General features: G+C 53.9%; 1 long non-coding RNA gene across 7 annotated transcripts; it reads left to right on the top strand.

Moving 5' to 3' along the window:
• Positions 1-8,632: 8,632 nt before the first annotated feature.
• Positions 8,633-17,992, top strand: LOC124089767 (uncharacterized). Of its 7 annotated transcripts, XR_006850856.1 has the most exons (6): positions 8,633-8,891; positions 13,146-13,207; positions 13,368-13,533; positions 14,267-14,443; positions 15,252-15,327; positions 15,477-17,992. It is a non-coding gene; the product is annotated as an uncharacterized LOC124089767 (long non-coding RNA). The 7 variants fall into 7 exon arrangements; XR_009226297.1 differs by having other exon boundaries at positions 14,338-14,443; positions 15,252-17,992; XR_006850853.1 differs by having other exon boundaries at positions 15,252-17,992.
• Positions 17,993-21,630: the final 3,638 nt, after the last annotated feature.

Here is a 21,630-nt window from a genome sequence, read left to right as displayed (position 1 = left end):
GACAGCAGCACCTCAGAGCCACTCGTGTGGCACGAGCCAGGCATGCTCGGGTGCCTGTTGTGTGCCCAGGAACTCCTCTGTACACAGAAAGGCCTGGAAGAAGGAGGAGAGAGACCCCAGCCCCTGCCTGGCCTGGGTCTTGAGACAAGGGATCAGGGCTGGGAGGGGCAGTCCCCTCGTGTTCTGAATGCTCCTCGGTTTTAAAGATATTTTACAAGAACATTTTCATCCAATTAGTTTTAAAAACAGAAAAGATAAAAAGAATAAAAGGGAATTAATAAATAAACCCCAGGCCTCATTCTTTGAGGATTGATCTGGGAGATCTCTGAGAAATCTCAGAAGGAGAAACTGGATGTGAAAATGAGAAATGAGAAGCGGAGATGAACTTCATGAGAAGTCTAGGCACGAGAAGACACCAGGAAACCTTCAGCCATCAACAACAAGGTTTTGTTCTTGCCCATGTATTATGTGAAAAACTTTCCCAAGTGAAAACCTGAACAGATTTATTAACAATGTAAAAAATTATAAAGCAAAATCAAACCACAGAATATAAAAGCAAAGAAGGTCTCCCTGAGGAATTCGCTGGAGTGCTCAGAGAAAGGAGACTTCCTTTGTCTCCTAAATGACTCCAGATGAAAACAGAAAATCACAGTATTATTTTTCTGTCAATAACTGTGGCCATGATCTTGTTACTGAAAGCTGGGTCTTTGTCCCCAGTGCCAATCTAATAATGAGGACACTTTGGAGAAAAAGGGAAAAGAAGGCCTATTGCTTTGCTAGTGAAGAGAAGCTCAGGGGAGTCTGTCCTAGAGGCTGTGGTTCTGCCCAGAAGGGTCAGTAGAGGACTTTCAAGCTCTTCAGAGGCTGCATTCCGGGTGCCCCCTGAGAGGGGGTCTCAGGTGCCCCCTGTAGTGTGCTGAATCCACGTGTTAATTTGGGAGATACTCACTTTCTAGATTCTTTGGTGACATTTCCTTCCTATGGTGGGTGTGTGCTCAAGGACAGATAACTTGGTGTAGGATGGGGAAAAGGTGATCTTGATCCCAGCCCCCAGGTTAGGGAGAGGAAGAGGGAGAAGAGGAAGATAAAAACGTGTCCCTTTTAAAATAAGCCACGAGAGCTCTATTCAAGAGGCAAAGTGGACCATTTATTATGTCACTCTAAGTTTGCAAACATACTAAACACACTTGCAAATAAATCCACAGTTGTGTTCAGTCTGTCTTACTCCTTAGTCACGATGATAGGGAATTTATTAATGCAAGCTTGAAGTTGAAATATAAAAGAAAACAATACTATCATGCTGAAGAGGATTTTAATAAAGTTCAATTATCACTGTTATTGAAAAAAACCCTCTTAACTTCATAGTAGGGAGGAAATAGTACACTGAATAGACAACTCCAAACTTCAGGAAGGAAGAGCTCAATGCATTTCTCAAAGTCAGAAATCGACTCTTGCCATGTCCCGTGAAGTGGCACCTCCAGGCCTCCATCTGCTGACTGTCCCTGCCGAACCCGAGGGTCCAGCCAAGTCTTCCTCTCTCCGGGTGCAGCAGGCTAATATGGCTCCAGAAGTTCTGGGAGTAAAATATGTCAAGACACAACAGTAAATGGTACAACTTTTAAAGGAGATGAAATCACCTTTATTGCCTGTGATATGCTGGGATGTGATTTTTACATTAAAACTATTACAGTTAACTGGAGAATCCATCAAAGAGGCTGAGTTTAAGATGACAAATACCAACCAGTGGTCACACAGCACAGCCAGATTGGGTGAAGTGGCGGGACCCCGTTGCACCCAGTGAGAGGAAGCCTTGGCTGGACATTGTGTTCATCAGGGACAGTCAGGAGACAGAGGCCAAAGGTGCAGTTTCACAGACACTGTGAACTCCACCATGGTCTGAGGCCCTGGCATGTTCTGAAACCTCTGCCTCTATTGATTATTTGTGATACCTTATCTCTGCGTCTCCATGGATACAGAATCTCTTGAAAAACAAAAATAAGAAAAGCAGGCTCTGGCTACTCTTCTGGTCACTCCAAGATGAAGCAGCAGCACAAAGGTGTGCCACTCGGCCTGCAGAGGATCAGCCCCAGAGGTGTGGTGGTCACAGTCCCCTTGGAGCCCTGAACACCACAGGGGGCTGTGCTTGAGCTGAGGGGTCAAGGACTGTCAGGGACTCAGCGGGAGGAGGCCCGGGAGGTGGTTCTGGAGGCTTCCTTGCAGCCTTCTGGGCAGGCCTGGGAAGCGCAGGAGACCAGGCTCCCTAGGCTGCACCTGCCCCCTGCTGGCTTGCCCTCCCAGTGCCCTTTGGGACAGGCAGGGTCAGCAGTGCTGGCTGTGGGATTGCTGCCTGGCATTGGGGTGGAACATACCCTTACCCAGGGTCAGCTGCAAGAGGTAGAATTTAGAGTCTCCTGCAAAGTCCTCCTGTGGCCTTGTTCTTGTCACTTGCCGGGGGATGAAGGCACACGTACCAAAGCCGTTTTATCTGCTGTCTCATTTTCTTTTATTTTTAACTGACAGCACATCCCCTTTCTTTCCATGATGCCATAAAGCCCGTGACTTTTGTGAAACGAGCTTCCCCAAAAGTCCCAAGAGGTGCCTCTTGCACCCGGGCTCTGACACCAGGCGCTGGCATGCTGCGCCACAGGTGGCCTCTTCCTCGTGAGCCCTGAGGGCTCCAGCTGTCCCGGCCACTTGGCAGTTGGTGCAGATCTTTTCACAGACGAAGCGACCACATTGTCTGTGCTGTGGCTTCCTCATTTTTAAAACAGGGAAATCAGCGATTCTCTTGAGTCACGCTATGTTTTTGTGACCGAGGGTAACACCCTGAGATGGTATTTCCGAGAGCTACATGGTTCCAAGGAAGGACTCTTAAATTAAGCACTATGGTCTTCTCGGTTCACACATCTAGAAAACATGCCAAGGTGACCTTGCACCTACACGGAAAAGCACACAGAGCTCTTGCTGAACCACCAAGCATGTGACTCTACCCACAAGATTGTCTGCCCAGGCCCCATGGGTGAGGAGCCTTGGCTGTCTGGGAAGGGGTGGGGACAGGGGGATCGCGCAGAGCACTGTAGCAGGCTGAGCATGGCAGCACCTCGATTTTGTTTTCTGCCATAGGTTGCTTTGGGCTTCTAGCAAGTCTTTGTCCTCCAATAAACTCACAGGAGGAAAGATGGGAGTTACGTAGGGATTGCACTATCTTCGGCTTTCTCTGCTTCCCACACCAGAGCGCCCATCCCAAGTCCTGCTCCAAATACTCCTGTAGACTAGGAGTCTTGCAGTGCTGGTAATCAATACGAGGGCTTCTATAAACAGGATCGCCGGAGAATCAGTCACATGCTTAATGTTTTCTCTGGAGGAAACCCATTCTTCTGTCCAGTGGTCAGTACTGGCCTACTGAAGACCAAACGCCATCCATCTGTGGCATTTGGGCAAGAAGATGGCTACTCACTAAATTGGGCTTCGTCCCATCAGCAAGGTCCATGCCCAGGAGGACAATGGACGTGGACTGACCTGACCGTCCCCGTGGAGGGGGCCCAGCCTGGGTTTGCAAGGTTGGAGGTGAGGCAGCGTGCAGCGGCCCTGGGCCTGGGAGGTACCAGGATCCTGTGAGCTGGACCTCGGGGTTGCTCAGATTACCCAGGTGATCTGCCCGGGGTCCACACGGCACGCGTCACTCCTTATTCACACTGATTGGTTGACATTATTTCTTAGAAAAAAGTTTTTTCTGCCTCAGAAACAGGCAACTTGCTTGGTACCTGCGAGGCTCCCTCCCGTGTTGCTTAGTGCTTATTAAAACTGTGGCTTCTTCCACTAGATTGTAAGTCCTTGCAGGTGGATGCTTCGTGTCCATCTGTCTTGGTATTCTTTAGGATTTCAGTCTGGAATGTCCCCCAAAGGCTCATGTGCTGAAGGCTGGTCCCCAGCCGATGGTGCTATTGAAGGTGGTGGACTTTAGGAGGTGAGGCCGGCTGTAAGAGGTGGGTCACTGGGGCGTGCCTTTGAGGGTTACATCTTGACCCCTGTCCCTGATTCTCTGTTTCTCTCTGCTTCTGGCCACCATGAGCTGATTAGCTTTGCCCTTCCACTCCCTTCCACCATGATGCTGTGCCTCACCACAGGCACAGAGCAAGGAGCCAGCCAGCCATGGACCAAACCCTCTGAAACCAGGAGCCCAAATAAACCTATTCTCCTTTAACTCATTTTTCTCAAGTGTTTTGTCACAGCAATGGAGAGCTGACTGAGAGTATTCTCACACTTTTCACAGCAGATGCCTGCATCTGTTAGCAATTGCTATGTAACACAGCACCCCAAACTCAGTAGCTTAAGACACCAGGCTCTTACTATTAAGTGGACCCGCTGGGGGCTGGCTGCTGCTTGTCTTGAACTTGTCTCAGCTGGGCTCAGTCATGCTTCTAGGGTCATCTAGGGCCACTGTTTCCATCTGGGCTTGGATGCAGGGATTAGGAGGGGCAGCTCTACTCCTCAGAGCTCACAGGGAGCTACTCTGTGCGTCTCCTCAGCAAGTTGTCAGAAAAGGAAAAGGGTAAACAGAAACAGGGAGGCCCCTGAGACCGGGCTCTGAAACGGCCGTACCTGTCACTGCCACCTACGTCTTGGGCAAGGTGAGTCTCACGCTCACCCACACTGAAGGTCCCAGTGAAGGAGGGAAACAGGCTCTGCAGACTTCAGGGGAGAGGCTCCCGACTCAGTCACGCGGCAGGAGATGAGCTCTTTGACCTGACCTCCCACACCAGCAGCCCGCCCTCCGCCAGGTCGGGCTCAGCTCACCCAGTGACAAGGGACTCGAGGGTCCTTCAAGTGGTGCTGACCCAGCCTTGGGCACCTGCTGCTTCCTGGTGCCAGTCCAGTCAACATTGGCATCCGGCCCAGGGGTGCTCCGGCCTTGACTTGGGTGGGGAGCCCTGCAGTAGCCGGGAGGAGCCTCCTGTCCTGGGCCCATCCTCAGGTGGGGCCTGCAGAGTCCCGAGAAATACCACTGCAACAGCCGGCCCTGCTCTGCGGTTCCCGTCATGCGGAGGGCTGAGAACAAGGGTCCTGTCCACCAGCGAAGCTCCCTCTCAGCCCCACGAGGTCTTCCTGTTCGCCCTCCGCGGATGGAACTGTCAGGTTCGGGGTCCTGAACTCAGATGTTGAGTCAAGCCCACAGGCTGTCTTGTCCTGTGAGGCAGGAGCTGGACAGCAACAGAACAGGGGGAAAGCTTGGATTTGAAAACGGCTTTCATACACTTAATTTCACTTTATTCTTTTAAAAGCCTCACCTGAAAAAGGGAAGTTTAAACTGAGAAGATCAAAAAGTAGCAAAGAATGTGTCACTTTCTTAAAATCAACTCACAAGCAAGGAGTGGAGCCCGGGCTAAACCAGGCCCCGACTTCTAGTTCAGGATTCCTATGCCTGGGCCGGACCCTCTTCCAAGAGTTTCCGGGTGTGGCAGGGAGGTGGTAGCAGGACGAGCCACGTGACTGTGATGGTGATACATGGTTGTGGTCCCTCTTCCTTTCACCCCATACGACTGACCTGACTACCTGGCCAGGTTGTAAGAGGCAGGTCACCTTGGAAATACCCTGCAGTGGTTCTCAAAGGGTGACCACCAGGGCATCAACGTTACCCCGGCTGCACCCTGCACCTGGCTGCACCCCGCACCTCCTACATCAGCAACTTAGGATGGGCCCTGCATTCTGTGTTTTCACAAATCCTGCAGGGAGTTCTGATGCATGTTCAAATCTGTCAACTACTGGTCTAGAAATTTCTAAGCCATCACGGGCCTCTTGGTGATTGCTTTGGGACTCATCGGGTATTGGAGTGAGGTTGTCCTTAACTACACAAGGACACCATTCCCCTCTCTACCAGTACCATAGCCAGAGTCAGGAGAGAAGGCAGAGAGTGAATTTGTTAAAACAAATTGGAAGGGTTTGATGGCTGTTGTTACTATTTTAATTTGGCGGACAGAGGTTGGAAACTGTGGAGGGATATGGACAGACTGGGTGACTTGTCCCTCTGTGCGGTGGGTCAGGACGATCAAGGTGGAAGCCCTTGGAGTCTACAGCAGGCCCAGTGTCGCTCAGCTCTCTCTAGTTCTTTCCCAGGTCTCGCTTCTCCCAGGGCCCCTACCTGCATTATTTCTGGCACCCAGTGTGTCCAGCTCCAAAATGAAGTAGGTTAGTGCAGGTGATGCTTGGCGCTGAGGGACCCTGCCTTCTCCGTGTGGGCCGCGCTGGGGAAGGGAGGAGCTCTCCATTGTGCTCAAGGTGGGGGGAACAGGGTGGAAGGTCGGTCAGCAGAGGCAGCGCCCTTCCCTCTGTCCTGGAGAACCACAGGTCACTGCTTTGGGGAGTCAGCACACAAGCTGGGTGGGAGCGCCATCCCTGCCACCCTGAAGGCAGCAGCGCCACTTCTCTGCTCTGGGTCCAGGGTTCTTCTTCATGTCCCAGCAGCGCCCTCAGAAGGCTCAGCGCCATCATGGACGACCCACGGTCCCAGCAGATGTGTGCTGAAGGAGCAAGAGGCTCCAGGGAAGCTTCCCAGGGTCCATCCCTGGTGGGAGGACAGCCTGGGATCCTTGGGGCAGGGGGCCTGATGAGGACACCCCTTACCTCATTCATAGCAGGCGAGGCCAATGGGCACTATCCAGCCTCCTCCAGGGACCGCAGCCACAGTCAGAGGAAGCAGCAGAAGCCGATCTCCAACATGAGGAGACGGGGATGCTTCGTGTCCATCTGTCTTGGTATTCTTTAGGATTCTGAAGGAGGATAAAAGAGACCTAAGGGACGCAGGTTCCCAGGAACCCCAGAGCCATCGGGTGCCGGGGGTTGCTTTTTCACTGAATCAGACTTCCTCCTGAGCTGGCTCATGGGGAGTCCATGCAGCTGTAGGAGACAGGGCAAAGAGATCCGGGGGCTTTTGGCTTGGCTTCCTCAACGGGAGCATTTTGCAGCACCACAGCTCAGTGTCACCATCACAACAAGACGCTGATTCCATCTCCTGGGATCTCCCGGGCCCTCACCTGCCTCACCCTGGCCCTGGCCCTGACCCTGGCCCTGGCCCTGGCCCTGGCCCTGGCCCTGGCCCTGGCCCTGGGGAGCTCACTTAACATAGACACCTGGGAGATGGTTCTAACTAGGCTGGGATTTGAAAAATGGGAAGTCATTATTTCAAACTAGAGAGTTTGAAGTATTCAAAGAAGTACTTAGTGGTTTCTTCCCCAGCTACGGGCAGCCATGCCCCTGAGGAGGGTGAGGCGGGGACCATGAGGACTGGTGATGTTTGATGAAGAAGGGCTTCGAGGCCCTGGGAGCCCTTCTCCTCCAGCAGCCCCTGGGAGTCTGCGTGACGGAGCAGGAGGAGGCCCGGACCTGGCACACACCAGTCCAGAGAGCGGGTGGATAAGGGAAAGAGGAAGCCCTGAGCTAGGCCAGCTGTCGCCCCGAGCAGGGTCCAGAACCCGTGAAGCCAGGGAACAGGGTGCTGGAGGCTGGGGGACCCTGTGTGTGGCTTCGTAGCGAAGTCTCTTGGCAGTGGGTGGAAGTCAGTCACACACAGACTTTGTGAGTCCTGGAAGGAAAGTGGGGTCCCTGGGGGGTGTACCTTCCTCCTCAGTGTCGGATACCACCTCTGCTAAATAAGTGGGACCGTACCTGTCCCTGGAAATCAGCTCCAGTGGAGAGACCATCTCCTGGGGGGCTCTGACACTACAATAATGATTTCACAGGGACTCGCAATTTACCCTCAATGGGAACCTGAGCCAGGGCTGATCCAAAGACAAGGTCACTCTTGTGTTTATAGAGGAAAGCTTCCCGAAAAGCCGCCCAGAACGGCTTCAATACCCCTTCCCAAGGGAGTGGAACCCAGCCAAGCACAGAGACTGCTTCTGTCCTCTGTGGGCCTTCCCAGCAGTGAGGAGGATAGAGCTGCAACCCCATAGTTGCTGTGTGTCTCCTGCTGCAGGAGCCCTGGACCACCTCCAAACACGGGGGTGCGGGGTGCAGGAGAGCCACCACAGGAGGCGGCTGGGTGTGAAACCCTGGATCTGAGCCTCAGGAGGGGATCTGGCCTTCAGCTGCAGGGCCCTGTGTGCAAGGATGGGAGCCTGCGCAGTCCAGGAAGGGATCCTGTGGCTTCCAGCACTGAACACAGTCGAGGGCCTTGGTTTGGAAGAATAGGGGCATTGGGGGGAAACAAGAGCAAGAAAAGACAAGACAGGCTCAGTGGCCTGGGCTGTGTGGCTGTTGGGCTCCCAGTTCTTCAGGATTCTAATCATCTGACTTTGGTGGAAACAGGGAGACTCAGCACACACCTGGGAATAAACCCCACACATGTGGCTGGTGGACACTGTGGGCTGGGGGTGTGCCGAGAGGTCGTGTGTCTGCGTGTGCATTGACACACATGCATGAATTTGTGAGCAAAAGGGTCTTTATGTTGGAGAGAATGTGTGTGTGTGTGTGTGTAGTGTGTATGTGTGAGTCTGCGTGTGTGTGTGTCTGCACACGTGCTCTGTGTCTGGAAGGAGGTGCGTGTGTGAGCGTGTGCATAGGCAGGCTCACGGGGCCTGGGCATGGAGAGTGGGGCAGAAGCAAGTAGAGAACTATGACCAGGCGACCGAGCAGAGGACTGCGGTCACAACTGGACACTAGAGCAGAGTCTTCTCAGGTCAGGGAGCCCAATGCCAAAATAAAAGTGTCTCCGTTTACTTTGCTACGATGTTGCCGGCAGCCAGCGTGTGACAGCAGGGCCGTCGAATGGGCAGCTGGGTCCCTTCCCTCCTGCGGAAGTGAGAGGAGGACCGTCCTTCAGGCTGCTGCCTTCACAGCTGGGCCTGCCCTTCTGAGGTGAGACGCTGGGCTCAGACCTCCCCGTGTCCCCCCAGGTAAGGGCAGAGGAGGGCCTGCTGCAGGCTGTGGACAGCCACGGGGAGTCCAGACTGCCTGCAAGTGGCCAGTCCTTGCTCCTCTGTCAGAGTAAAGGTGTGCGTGTGCGTGTGCGTGTGTGTGTGTGTGTGTGTGCGCGTGGGGGAGGGAGGGCTGAGACGTGCACATGGGAGAACATTCTACTCAGGCCAAGGGATAAAGAAATGGCAGCCTCTCCTTTTTTTCATGTTATTAAAAATCCTTTTCTGACACCACTCCCAGCTTCATGCCTTGGGCAGGAGGTCTAGGGCAGGGCTACCTTTGTGTAACTATGAGAAGGTCAGTGTGCCAGCTATCTATTGCCACAGATGCCACGCAGGTGCTATCCCCAAGCTCTGAGGTTTGTTTTTATCATCGATCATTTATTCCCTTTATTTATTTAGGGTACAGGGTTGAACTCGGGGACATTCGACCACTGAGTCACATCTCCAGCCCTATTTTGTATCTTATTTAGAGACAGGGTCTCACTGAGTTGCTTGGCACCTTGCTTTTGCTGAGGCTGGCTTTGAACTCACGATCCTCCTGCCTCAGCCTCCTGAGCCCCTGGGATTACAGGTGTGCACCACTCACCTGGCTCATTTATTTACTTAAATTATTTTATTTATTTTCAACGACTGGGCCTGATACCATCAATTGAGCCCTTGCCAGGGATTGGGATCTCTCTGGAGACAGATACTGGCTTCAGAGATGGAGGCAGCTGAGTGACAAGGAGCTGGGTGGACTCTAGGAGCCGAGAGGCCCCCCGCTCACAGTGGCCTGCAGCCACAAGGAGCTGAGCCCTGCCAAGTCCTGGAGGAGCGGAGCTCTTCCCCAGGAACCACAGCGACGCAGCCCGCAGATGCCTGCTCCTGTCTTCCAAGACCCAGGGCAGAGACAGCCCAGCTGAGCCTGCTGGGCCTTGTGATGCCAAAGCTGTGAGCTCTGTGTTAAGCCACCTAATTGGTGGTGACCTGTCACACAGCAACAGGAAACTCCTACACGCTGGCTACCTTCTTCACAGGAGAAAGGCGAAAAAATTCAGAGGGAACAAACACAAACTACTCTGTCAATCAAACTGCCGCACCTGGTATCGCTTCCTGGTCTCCTACATTGGATATGAATGGCCCAAATGCTCGTCTTTTAATCAGCATTGAGGTTTACAATTTTATTTGGAAAACGCCACTTTGGCGTTATTTTAATATACTGCTTCTGGTGAGAAATGCTCTTTCTCATAGGATCTTAGCCCAGTGATTGACAGGAGCACGCTCTCTTACCTCCTGGCTCTTTGGACTTTTTTTATTTGACTTGCAAGTAATTTGTTTCTGCAGAAGGCCCCACACATTGGGTGCTGTTATCATCTGCTGAGTGAATGACAGAGTTAACAAATGAATAAACAAGAATCTTCAGCCGCCTGCTCACTGGACATCAAGGGTGTTGGTAATAGGACAGCACTGCGGAGTGCCCAGGGCAAGGCCAGCTCAGTGGGGCAAGGCCAGCTCAGTTGAGCAGAGGCTGCCTGACGTGCAAATGTCCTGGGACACCTCGGTTGGGAAGCAGAGGGTCAAGCAGAGGCCAGGCGAGGAGGCAGGAGCAGAGCAGATGTGATGGGAGGGAGGACCAGAAATCTCTGTGAATAGATGTTGATGGTCATTCAGGGGGTGAGTGACTGAGGATGGGGACATGGAGGCTGCATCAGTCCACTACTTAAGGTCATCAGAGACATAAGTTAGGTCTGGATTTGGTTTGTTGGAAACATACTTTTACCTTTTTAAAAAAGTTTACTTGCTTAGAGATAATTACTTAAACATTAGGGCTGGGGCTGGGGCTCAGTGGCAGAATGCTTGCCTTACACGTTAGAGGCACTGGGTTTGATTCTTAGCACCACATAAAAATAAATAAAGGTTTTTTTTAAAAAAATTAATATAATTACTATTCAGAATATTTCCAAGAGTTTAGAAATATATAAAAAGGGGAAAAGAAACTTTTTAAGGCCTCCGTCTCTCTGCCCTCATGGTGAACTTGAATTTACACACATAATATTAAAAGGAAAAAAGGATCGAACTAAACCCACTGTCTACCATGTATTTTATTGTCCCTCAACAGAATCTCTTGGGTATATTTTCCCAGATGTAAAATTCAAATCAGGAAACTGGGGTCTGTAGATCGCGGGGGGGGCATGGATAAATGTCAGGGTGCACCTGGGTCCTGGAATTTTGGTGCCTTCTCGAAGGCTTGGGCGTGCAGAGGTGTCAGAACACTCCACTCCGTCCCCCAAAGACGAGAAAGTAAACAGCCTCCGTCCCATCCGGCCTGTCTCGGCCTGGACGCCAACTGTGATTTGCCCCAGCCTCGGTGTTACGCGGAGAGATTAAGAGAACTTGCTTAGTCAAACCATAGATAAAAATGCAGCGTGTTTTGTCCGTTTCTTATCGGCTTTTCTGTCTGTCTGGGCAGGGATGCCAGGGCCTCCCGGGAGACAGATGTCCTGCTCTGGCCTCGGCCTGTCCTTTGGTAGCCGGGTTGCTTCTGCTCAGGGTGGGCCCCCTAGGCAGGAAGGGCTCACCAATGAAGCTCAGGGCTCATGAGCCAAAGACCTGAGCACCCTGCTGTGGGTCAACGTGGAGCAGCCGTCTGGCCCACGGAGATGGGCCCAGGAGTCATTGGAGGAAATGTCTGCAAGGGGGGGCCGGGAGGGGTTGGGGGGCAGGGAGGGTCTGGGGATTTGAGGCCAGTCTGGCCCCTGTGGAAGAAGAGGGGTCGGGCAGGGGAGTAGAGAGCCTGGGGTCCTGGCTGGTGGCAGGGGCGGTGCCCAGTGAACGGTGACCACTAGAAGAGCCTTGCATTGGGCAGGAAGTTCCAGCCCTGGTTTCTGTGAAGAAGCACTTCACCATTTAGAAATCACACCCCAAACCCCATTAATAATAGCACCCACAAGACAAAATAGCTAAGAATATCCTTCACAACAAAGATGAGGGGCCAGATAGCTAATACAACTAACAGTGAAGCCAATAGATATTTTTATATAGCTGCTACATATTAGAATGGAAAGTCCTGTGTTTTAAAGTGAGTCACTTGGGCTGGGGATCTAGCTCAGTTGGTACAGTGCTTGGCTTGCATGCCCAGGCCTGGGTCCCAATCCCCAGCACCACACACACACACACACACACACACACACACACAACTAAAGTGAGTCACTTTCCTAAACGATTCTGGAAGAGGGAGCAGGTGGGAATACCATAGGAAACATCACAAACGAGGAGAAATGAAGGAGCCCTTGCTCCACCAGGTTTTAGAGCTTGTGGGAGCTCTAGAGCAAGTGGTCCTGGATGTCACGGGCACCCGAGGAAGCAGGAGAGTGGGAACAGGGGAGTGTGCAGTCAACACTGAGCGATTCCAAGAGAGACCACCCACTCAAGGGGAAGGAGAAATTTCTCCAAGACGACTCCCGATGGACAGGACGTCAGGAGATGGCCACCTCTAACTTTACCACACACCAAAGTGAACTGCACATTGATCAGAGCTCTGTTAGTTCAAAAAATAAGGGAAGAGCCCCTTGACCTCTGGATGGAGTGAGGACTGAGAACTGCTTCAGCTTAAAACCAGTGGGAGGCATTGAAAGGGGACAAGGAGGGGAGGTTCAGGGGCTCAGAAAAGGGTCTCATCAACAAAAAACAAGCAAATGAATGAAAGGAAAATTACAACCAAGAAACAAACTTTTACCCTAATAAACAAGATTGAGAAAGAATTTAAAATAGACCAGAACTTAAATCATACTACAGTAACCAAGACAGCAAGACACTGGCACCAAAATAGGCAGGAAGACCAAGGGTTGAAAGGATGAATGGGGGGAAGACGAGAATCTAGACTGGGACACTGGAAGGTGCGGTGTTCCCAGACATAGGAGGTGACGGTGGCAGAAGACTTAGAAAGGCCACAGTCCAACAATAATCCCTCCAGACAACATGGCCTGGTCCGTGGATCCACCCAACGTCGCCTCCGAGGCGTCTCCAAATGTTGCTGCACGTCAGTGGTTTTGTCTAGGATTCTACAGACCATCAAAGTATCTTTAAGAACCACTTAATGATTTTTCTTATAAATGTGATAATCCTCATTATGTGGATGTGAACTTCTTGCCAGGATCACACCAAGGTATTTTCTCTGTTGTTCTTATAACTTAATTTTAGCTTTTGGCTTTTTTCTAAATATAAAATGTTACATTTCTATGTTTCAAACAGGATAATGTATTCTTTAAGAGTTCTGCAAAAACTGAGTCTTGGAATCAGTGCCAGCTTCCCAGGTGGGTTGTGAGACCACTTCTCTGCACGATGCTGCTGTAACTCTCTGCTATTTCTTACCACCACAATTATTTTTTTTTGGGGGGGGATGGTGCCAGGAATTGAATTCAGGGCCCTCAACCACAGAGCCACATCGCCAGCCCTATTTTGTGTTTTATTTAGAGACAGGGTCTCACTGAGTTGTTTACCGCCTCGCTGGATTGCTGAGGCTGGCTTTGAACTCGCGATCCTCCATCCTCAGCCTCCCGAGCCTCTGGGATCACAGGAGTGGCCACCTCACCAAGCTAAAATCATAGATGAAGCTACGATTATCTCAGAATAAAAGGCTGTAAGAGAAAGTCCGCAATATTTAATTCCTTACTTAGCATCGTGTAGCACAGTGTGGAAAGGGAATCTTGAATTTCCAGAGACCCCGGGAACGTCCTGTCTGTGTCCCTCAGCAGGACAGGCGATGGTCATGGTCCCCATGCTGCTGGGCTGCAGCTTCAGGTTCCTCAGTTCATTTCAAAGTAAAAGCACCTCGAGCTCAAGGCTCCAGGTCACAGGACTATAGCTGGGGTTATTCTGTGGTCCTCTCTGTAGGGTTGCCATCACTCAGAGGTCTGAGCAATGGCCCATTCGGAGGGCTCTGTGTCCTCACCTGTCCATGGCTCTGTCCAGACCACGGGAAAACTCCTGTTGACTGGGCGTGGTCCCCTGATTGCTGTCCACAGCTGTAGGTACTCCTGGCTGTGTGGACAGTGTGGACAGCTGCCGGGGCCCTTGTGGCCTGGGTGGGACCATCAGGGAAGGGAGGGGAATGAATGGGCAGAGGAGTTTCACTTGTGCCCTCTTCTCCCTCACCCTCCTGTCATTGATTCTGCAGGGTGTCCCCTGTCTCAAGGATCCTGGGGCATGCACCTGTGGTCTCCTTGGCCCCAGCCTTCCTTCATCCCCAGACTCTACCCAAGCTTGCTGCAGGTGGTTAGACACTCAGCAGCTGAGCCCCAGAGGTGCCCGCACATTAGCTGCATGAGTCTGGTTTCCTGGGCCTTGATGGTGTGTTTCCTATCTCTGTGCAGCCACGTCCTTCTTTAGAACTACGGCGCGGCCCCTCAGCTGGCCTCCCTGAGTCCCTTTGGCTCTTTTCCAGTACATTCTCCATGGTCAGCCAGAGCGATTTCTCTCAGGAACAGCTGATCACATCATCCTCTTGCGCAGTGCTGTTCGCGGATCCGGGTACTTCAGGATAAACCTCAGTACGTCCCACATGACCCCCTAACCTGGCTGTGCGTGCCTGCTGGCTGGTGGCCCTCCCTCCGGCTGTGTGCGAGAGGCACCTGGACACCGGGGAGCTCAGCTGCACTCAGGGGCCCCGTGGAGCAGCCACCAGCGCCTAGGAGCCCAGGGGTATAGTGGAGTTGGGGTCCTTGCCAGCATCCTGGGTTGTGGGAGTGCCCTGGCTTCCAGCTCCGCCGCCCGCCAAGGCGTCTGGGTGTGCTCTCTGCAGAACGGCACCACGGCCGGCTTTGGGGTGGACCTCCTGTGCTCACGCCTTTACCTTCTGACCCACCCAACCTGTCGTGACTTAGCAAGAACAAATGTGGCCAGCACAAGGTCCCAGGCAGACTCCTGGGGACTCTCGAGCCTCCCCACTCCTCCGCGCCCTCCCGCTCCTCTCTGCCTGCGCGTGGGCAGTGCCCACCTGCAGCAGGTGCAGCAGGAAGCAGCAGGAAGTTGAAGCCGATCATTAAGCTTTTCTGGAGAGAGCTTCCTGGGAAGGTGGGAGGGGACACTGGGCAGAGCTGAGGACACACGGGAGAAGGCCAGAGCTGGGGTCCCACGTCCTGAGGAGGAGCCCAGGTGGGAGTCTGGGACCTCGGGACACCCTGCAGAGCCCACTGTAGGGGAGTCAGAACAGGCTTGAGAGACTCTAAAACCAGGTGGAGAGTGCAGCTCAGCACGTCCAGAGCACCGAGCGTGGAACTCAGCCAAGCCAGCCCCTCCCTTTACAACAGAGAGAACTGAGGTTCAGGGAGCAGCTGAGAACCCCCCTTCCCCCATCAGGGAGAAGCACCCGGCCAGGACGGGGACCCACGGAAGCACTCGTACCGCGTGCCTGGAGCAGGCCACATGCGAGAGGGTGCGTTTGTGGCTGCTGTGGCCTGCTTGCTCCCTAGACCCTGCCTCCAGGAGTGTGCAGTGCACCTACTGCACCACTGTACAGCCAGCACCGAGGCAGAGTTGGGGAGACCCAAGAGGTCCCTCAGACAGTGTGGCCCCCTCTCTTAGCTCCCAGTATGTGGTGGAATGAAGGCAGGAGCGGTATCTGGAGCAAGGCCGCGGATGTTAGGTCCACCTTTGGACACTGGAATGTAGAAACTGGCATTTGAAAAGGTAGGTAAGGCCTGACTCTGCCCTAGAGGAAACCGGGTCTGGGTGTGAAGAGGCAGAGAGGGGCAAGACGAGGACCTGTGCTGGGCTGAGGGTTTCTGGGTGTCTGGTCAGGAGGAAGGAGGCCCTGTAACCTCCATGTCTGCAGGTCAAGGCTCACTGAGCCTTCAGCCCAGGCCCAGGGAACCAGTGTCCTCCCTCGCTGGCTGCAGGCCACACAGAGCATGAGTCGGGACAGAGTCCAGCAGGCCTTTGCCACACCCAGGCCCGCGCACTTCCCAAGGGAATCAAGGACAGAGGGGACCCTGAACCTCAGTCCTGGCCAGCCCAGCCGTGCTGCACCACAGTGCCCTCTTCTGGCCATCCAGGGAAGGTCGTCTCAGGCCCTGTGGCCAGAGGTGGGAGCACCCCAGGCTCTGGGTGGGCCCCGGGGAGGGAGCAGGTAGGTATGAGCAGCACAGGACCCAGGCCATGGGCTGGAGCTGACCTGGGTAGGCAGGGGGAGCGGGAGCTTCCAGCAGGTGGTCCTGACTGTGGCGGCAGCTCTGCAGTCAGTCTGCAGGAGGTGCTCTGCAGGGAAGGGGCGGAGGCCGGCCTCCACGGGGCGCCTCAGGAGCGGCTCTGCGCTGTCCTGGCCAGGGCCCTCTTTTTCTGACAAGGAATCCTTTGATGTCCAATGGCTACTTCCCCACAGGTCCGAGCAGCCCGCCTGGGCCCAGGGTTCAGTCCTCTGCGCTTCCAGAAGCGGATTTCACAGGGATTAACTTCAGACGCGGCTCTGGTGCTTCTCTTTACTCCGGTAGCCCTGGCCTTGCGGGGAATGTGGAGGAGGTAGAGAAACACAGGGGCAAAGCCAGAAATTATTCTCAAGCCACCCTCCCAGCAAAATCCCATCAGCGCTGGGGTGCGGCTCCTCCCCAAGCTCAGGCCTAGCTTGGGTGCCACTTTGCCCACAGTGTTCTCTTTTGCTGCTTAATGCGACATTACAGGAGTGTTATGAAATGTTTTATGAACACTCCCTGTGTGTGTGTGTGTGTGTGTGTGGTGCTGGGGAGGGTCCCAGGGCACTGTGCAGGCCAGGCAAGTGCTCCACCACTGAGCCACACCTGAGTGGCTGTACACAGTCCATCCTGTGGCTGGCCTGTCACAGTTATGGTCTTTGCTGGACATTTGGAGGTTTCTCAGCTCACTGTTGCATGCTTGATGGTCTGGATCTGGAAGGTCTCTCGAGGGTCTGCAGGATCCGCAGAGCAGTAACGTCCCTCAGTGCAGCTTTGAGGAGATGGCTGGCTCTCGAGGTCTCTGACCTCATGGGTGGGTGCATCCATTTGGTTAATTAATGATTTGAATGGATTATTGGGAGGCGGAGCCTGGTTAGAGGAAGCAAGTCCCTGGAGGTGTGCCCACGGAGGCCCACCTGGCCTGGGCACTGCCTCCTCCCTCCCTGCCCCTCTCTCTCAGCTGCTGTGAGCCAGCTGCATCCTCCACACCACACCTCCCACCACGAGGTTCCACCTCACCTCAGGCCCGCAGCAAAGGAGCCAGGAGACCATGGACTGACCCCCTGAAATCACGAGCCAAAATGACCTTTTTGTCCTCTAAGTTGTTCTCGTCAGCTGCTGTGGTCACAGTGATGCGAAGCTGACAACATGACGCTCTTGGAAAGAGCCAGTGAGTGGATCTTGGTCTCTGGGATGGAGTCCCGGGAGGGCCATCTGAGGTGGAAGGAGCCACAGTCCCAAGGTCCTGCCGGGTGGACGGGCAGCCGCAGCTTCACCTCCGCAGGTGTGAATGTGCCAGTTCTCCTGCTGGACCTCCAACCGCTAGTGGGTGGGCACAGACCTTTTTTGGCATTTGTTTGGCTGCCGAGGCAGTTGGACATCGCCCGCAGGTTTGGCTGAAGACTCAAAGGGCCACGAGCGGCTCTTTCCTCTGCCCACAGAAGAGCGATTCCAGAAATAAGACCAGAGAGGGGGAAACTGGGCCAAAGATCCCTTTGATTCTTTATAAAGATGAAGGGGGAGGATGCAGCCTCCGGGAGAGCCAGATGGGGCTGTGAGTGAATCAGGGATTCAGCCGCACCCCCCTCCCAGTCCCAGCAGAGCTCCTTGGACTGACAGCCAGATGGCCTGCCGGGAGGACTTTTCTGGAGGTGGACATTGCCTGGACTTAGCATGGAAAGCTGGGGGTGGGGGGGTGTCGGAGGTGTCACTCTATAGCCATCGTCTGGTCCCCTAAAGGAAAAAGGGGGCCTGAGCTGAGGATCTGGTTATTTTCTGAAATGCCCCAGTCGGAGGACAAGGTGCCTCCCTGCTGCCTTCGCCAGTCGCCTGTGTTTCCTCCTATTAATGTTAAATTCTTTCTATGGGGATTGACCAGCAACAGTGATTCATTAAAGGTCTCTTTAAAAATCATCTTTGCCTTTTCCTCTTGTTTACCATGTTCTTGAATTTTGGAAGTTTCGATGGGAACTTAGCCAAGTTTACCATTTTTATGCCGTTTCCATCCTGAGAATCAGCACTATGACATCGTCTCCAGGTGTTTGAGTGAGTGGCTCGTGCCCCACGCTCTGGGGACACCTGCATGTGCACTGTCATGAGGTCCTCCCAGCATCCCTGTGTGGAAGCCACCGGTGTCCACCCCTGACGGCAGGGGCAGGGGGGCAGGGGGGTCTCCAAATGCCACCCTGACAGCCGTGACACCTGGAGTCAGGAGCAGTGTCCCAGCCTCCCATTTCATAGCCCAGCGTTTGGGAAATGGAGACACTCACTTATTCGGGCTCCTGATTACTCTTCCAGGAAGGGAGCATGTTACTGCTGATAATGTTTTTTTGCAGGGAAGACACAGACTCCAATTTAGGAATGATAAAAAGCTACAGGAGAGACCGTGACTCATTTTAGTGCTCTGTTTTGAGAGACATCAAAGGCCACCTCAGATTTATCTGTCTGCCTCGAGACACAGCTGTTCCCAGAAAACATTCTCGTGCTTGTCCAGCGGGTGTCCCTCCCCACCTTCATGACAGTGGTCAGTTATGGAAGTCGATTGTATTCGTGAAGTAGCTCAGAAACTACCGTCATGCCCAGAAACCCAGCTGCTGGCCAGCTGCCCTTCCTCCCTATCCACCTTTGACAACAGTAATACTTAGATAACAGTCTTCGATGCACAGTGAACAACCCAGATAACACTGCTTAAGTAACGAACACTTCAAGGACAACAAGTGCCACCTCTCACGGAGCACTGGCCATGGGCCAGGAACACAGCGTGACTCCTTCAACCCTCAACACTACTGACGTGTTTCCTGGTTCACAGGTGGGGAAACCAAGGCACGGGGAAGCTCATAAGGCACCTAAGGACCCACGGTGAGCGCTCGCCAGGGCTGGAAGTCCGGCCCAATGGCCAGCCCCAGGGCCTGGCTCTTACCTGCAGGCGACAGGGAAACCCCGTGAGGGCTCTTTGCGTAAATGAGCACGTGTGAGGGAGGGACCTCGAGCGCAGATGGTCTCCTTCTCTGTTTTCTTCTTTCCTTTATGGAAAAATGACTTGCTCTCCCCCACGATGCGTTGGACGTCTTCCAGGTACAAACGCACACGATTCAGGGCATCTCTATTGACTGGTCACTTGGCTGGTGTTTTCGTGGGCTCATTTCCTTCCAGTTCACAGAAGCACTTTTCATCTGTGGCCTTTTCCAGCAGTTTCTAGCCGTCCAAGCTCAGTTGTTGGTGGCGCCATCTTCTGTCCATTTTGCTTCTCTTCGGTCACCAGAGGGCGTTCCGATGGCTTCTCCCAGCTCGGCCAGGTCGGTCCAGACCTTTGCCAACTTGTGCATCACTTTTGACAGTGAGAGCCACTGAGACGGGGGCTGCGGTCCCTGAGCCACGACCTGACATAAGCTTGTCTACCGCGTGCGTCAGAACCAGAAATGGGCTGCTGCTGTAACGAGAGCCTTAGCAGACCTGGTGTTGGCATTGGGGCTGGCGTGGGCATCAGGGTGACAGATGCCAGCGACTATCCTGATGGCTTGAGGATCCAGAAACCAGGGACAGTGAGTTTGGAGCTGCTGGGGAAACATGGAACACAGACCCCAAGAAGCACGAGTTTGGTTGTTATTACCTACACTTCGGTGATTTCCAAACAGAAAACGAAGGGATTGGAGCAACCCCAAAGTTCAAGGCCTTGCTGGTTGGATCAACCCACACTTCTTCACCAGAAGCTCAAGAATCGGTCAGGAGGGCCTTGGAGTGACCAACCCCAGCAAATCCTCCTGGGGGGGAAGCGCCTCATAAACCCATGAAGTCTCAGAGGAAAGAGCCTCGGAGTGGAGGGTCCCAGGGACACTAATGCACTAGGTAGAGAAGGATGGGGATGAGTCGGCAAGAAGGAGACCACCAGGAAGAGCGTTGGCACAGTGGGGACCCTGCCCCGGACACTTGGGACCCAGAAACCAGGGACAGACGCGCCTCCCATTGTCCCCTTTCAGGTGGGCACTGTTTGCTGCCGTCTGTCCCTGTCCTGCTGTCGGCTTTGGGTGTCGTGGTCCCTTGGTCTTCCAGTACTCAGATGCCTCAGGAGGCAGCTTTCTCTCTGCTGGCATCACTGAGCCGAGACGGGGTGCCATGGACCCCAGCAGAGCTTGCACCAGGCAGAGAGCACGTCCCGGCAGAGCAAAGCCAAGCAGGTTCCAGAAACCAGAGGAGACCGTCCTGCCCAGGCTGCCGGGCCACCCCAGGTCTGGGTGCTTCACTTTGCACTCGGGGTGGCTCCCACGACTTGAGCTCATGCTCCCTGCTTGCTTCAGCCTTCCCTGGCCTGTGTTTGCACCATGCACAACCGAGAGTCCTGATAGACACAGGGGAAGCCGGAATTCTCTGACTCATCGTCCTGAGCTTGTTCTTTGTGGGAAATTGAGCAGCTTCCACTTGAAAAGCATGCTGGGAGAAGCCTGTCTGCTCAATGAGGGTTCATAGAAAAGCACCCCAATACCATCAACCACTGTACCATCTCTCACAGCCTCTTAGAATCAGGACCTGGAAGGACCAGCAGGTGGCTCTGGTTCTGGTGGGTGGGTGTGGGTGGGGACGGGGCTGGACAGTGTGGCGAGCCGGGCCATCCTCTCCATGCAGTCTTCGTGACACCTCTGCAGAGGGGCTGGCTTGGGCTTCCTCACAGCATGGCCGTCTCAGGGCAGCTATCGGCCTGGCAGGGTGGCTTTGGGCTGCCGAATGAGCACTCCAGCCGTGGGTGGGTGGAAGCTGCAGAACCCGGAGTCTCTTCTGACTCAACCTCCAAGGCAGGCGGCACCACTTGGACCACACTTTGTTGGCTGCGAGTGAATCCTTGTCTTCCCAGGTTCAAGGGGGAAGAAAATTAGATCCTGACTCTGGGAGGAGGAGTGGCTGGGTTCCCGCAGGCTATGTGTGCCCCACTTTGTATTGGAAACTCGATCCTCAAGTGTCCCTGCTGATGACAGTTGGTAGTAAAGTCTTTGGGAGGTAATTAGGTGAGGGAAAGAGGGTGGGACCCCAGGATGGCACTAGTGCTTTAGAGGACAAGGAAGAGAAACCCAGGCTGGCACACTTGCTCTGTCTTATTTTGTGATGCCTCCATATCAGGAGGCCTGGCTGGCACCACCCTCCCAGGCTTCCCAGTCTCCAGGACTGTGGGCCAAATAAACTTCTATTCTGCGTGAATCACCCAGGCTCAAGTGTTCTGTTACAGCCACAGCTGAGACAGTGTGTGAGGTGGGAGGGATGGTGTTGATAAACTCAGTCCTGCACTGAGGGGACGCTGGCGGGGAGGGAGGAGCACCACTCAGGCTCAGCAGGAAGGAGAAGGAGGGAGACAACGGGGAGCCGGAGAGTGCTGTCCAGCAAGGCCAGGTCCGGGTGAGGCGGGCGGGCTCACAGGCTCCAAATCCAAGATGGTGCTCCCCGTGTGGCTGAGCGCCCCCCGCCCCGTGCCAACCCCCACCTGGTGTCAGAGCTATAGGAAGAGGAAAGCTACAGACGATTAAGTGAGGGGGGGGCACGCCAGGGCCAGGAGGCCCCACAGGATG

Source organism: Marmota monax, unplaced genomic scaffold, assembly GCF_021218885.2.
Source record: "Marmota monax isolate L192 unplaced genomic scaffold, Marmota_monax_Labrador192_F-V1.1 WCK01_AAM20220418_F8-fsc00041, whole genome shotgun sequence".
NCBI classification, from domain to species: domain Eukaryota; kingdom Metazoa; phylum Chordata; class Mammalia; order Rodentia; family Sciuridae; genus Marmota; species Marmota monax.
The sequence above is the reverse complement of the archived record's forward strand: the minus strand, read 5'-3'. Positions and strand labels throughout refer to the sequence as shown.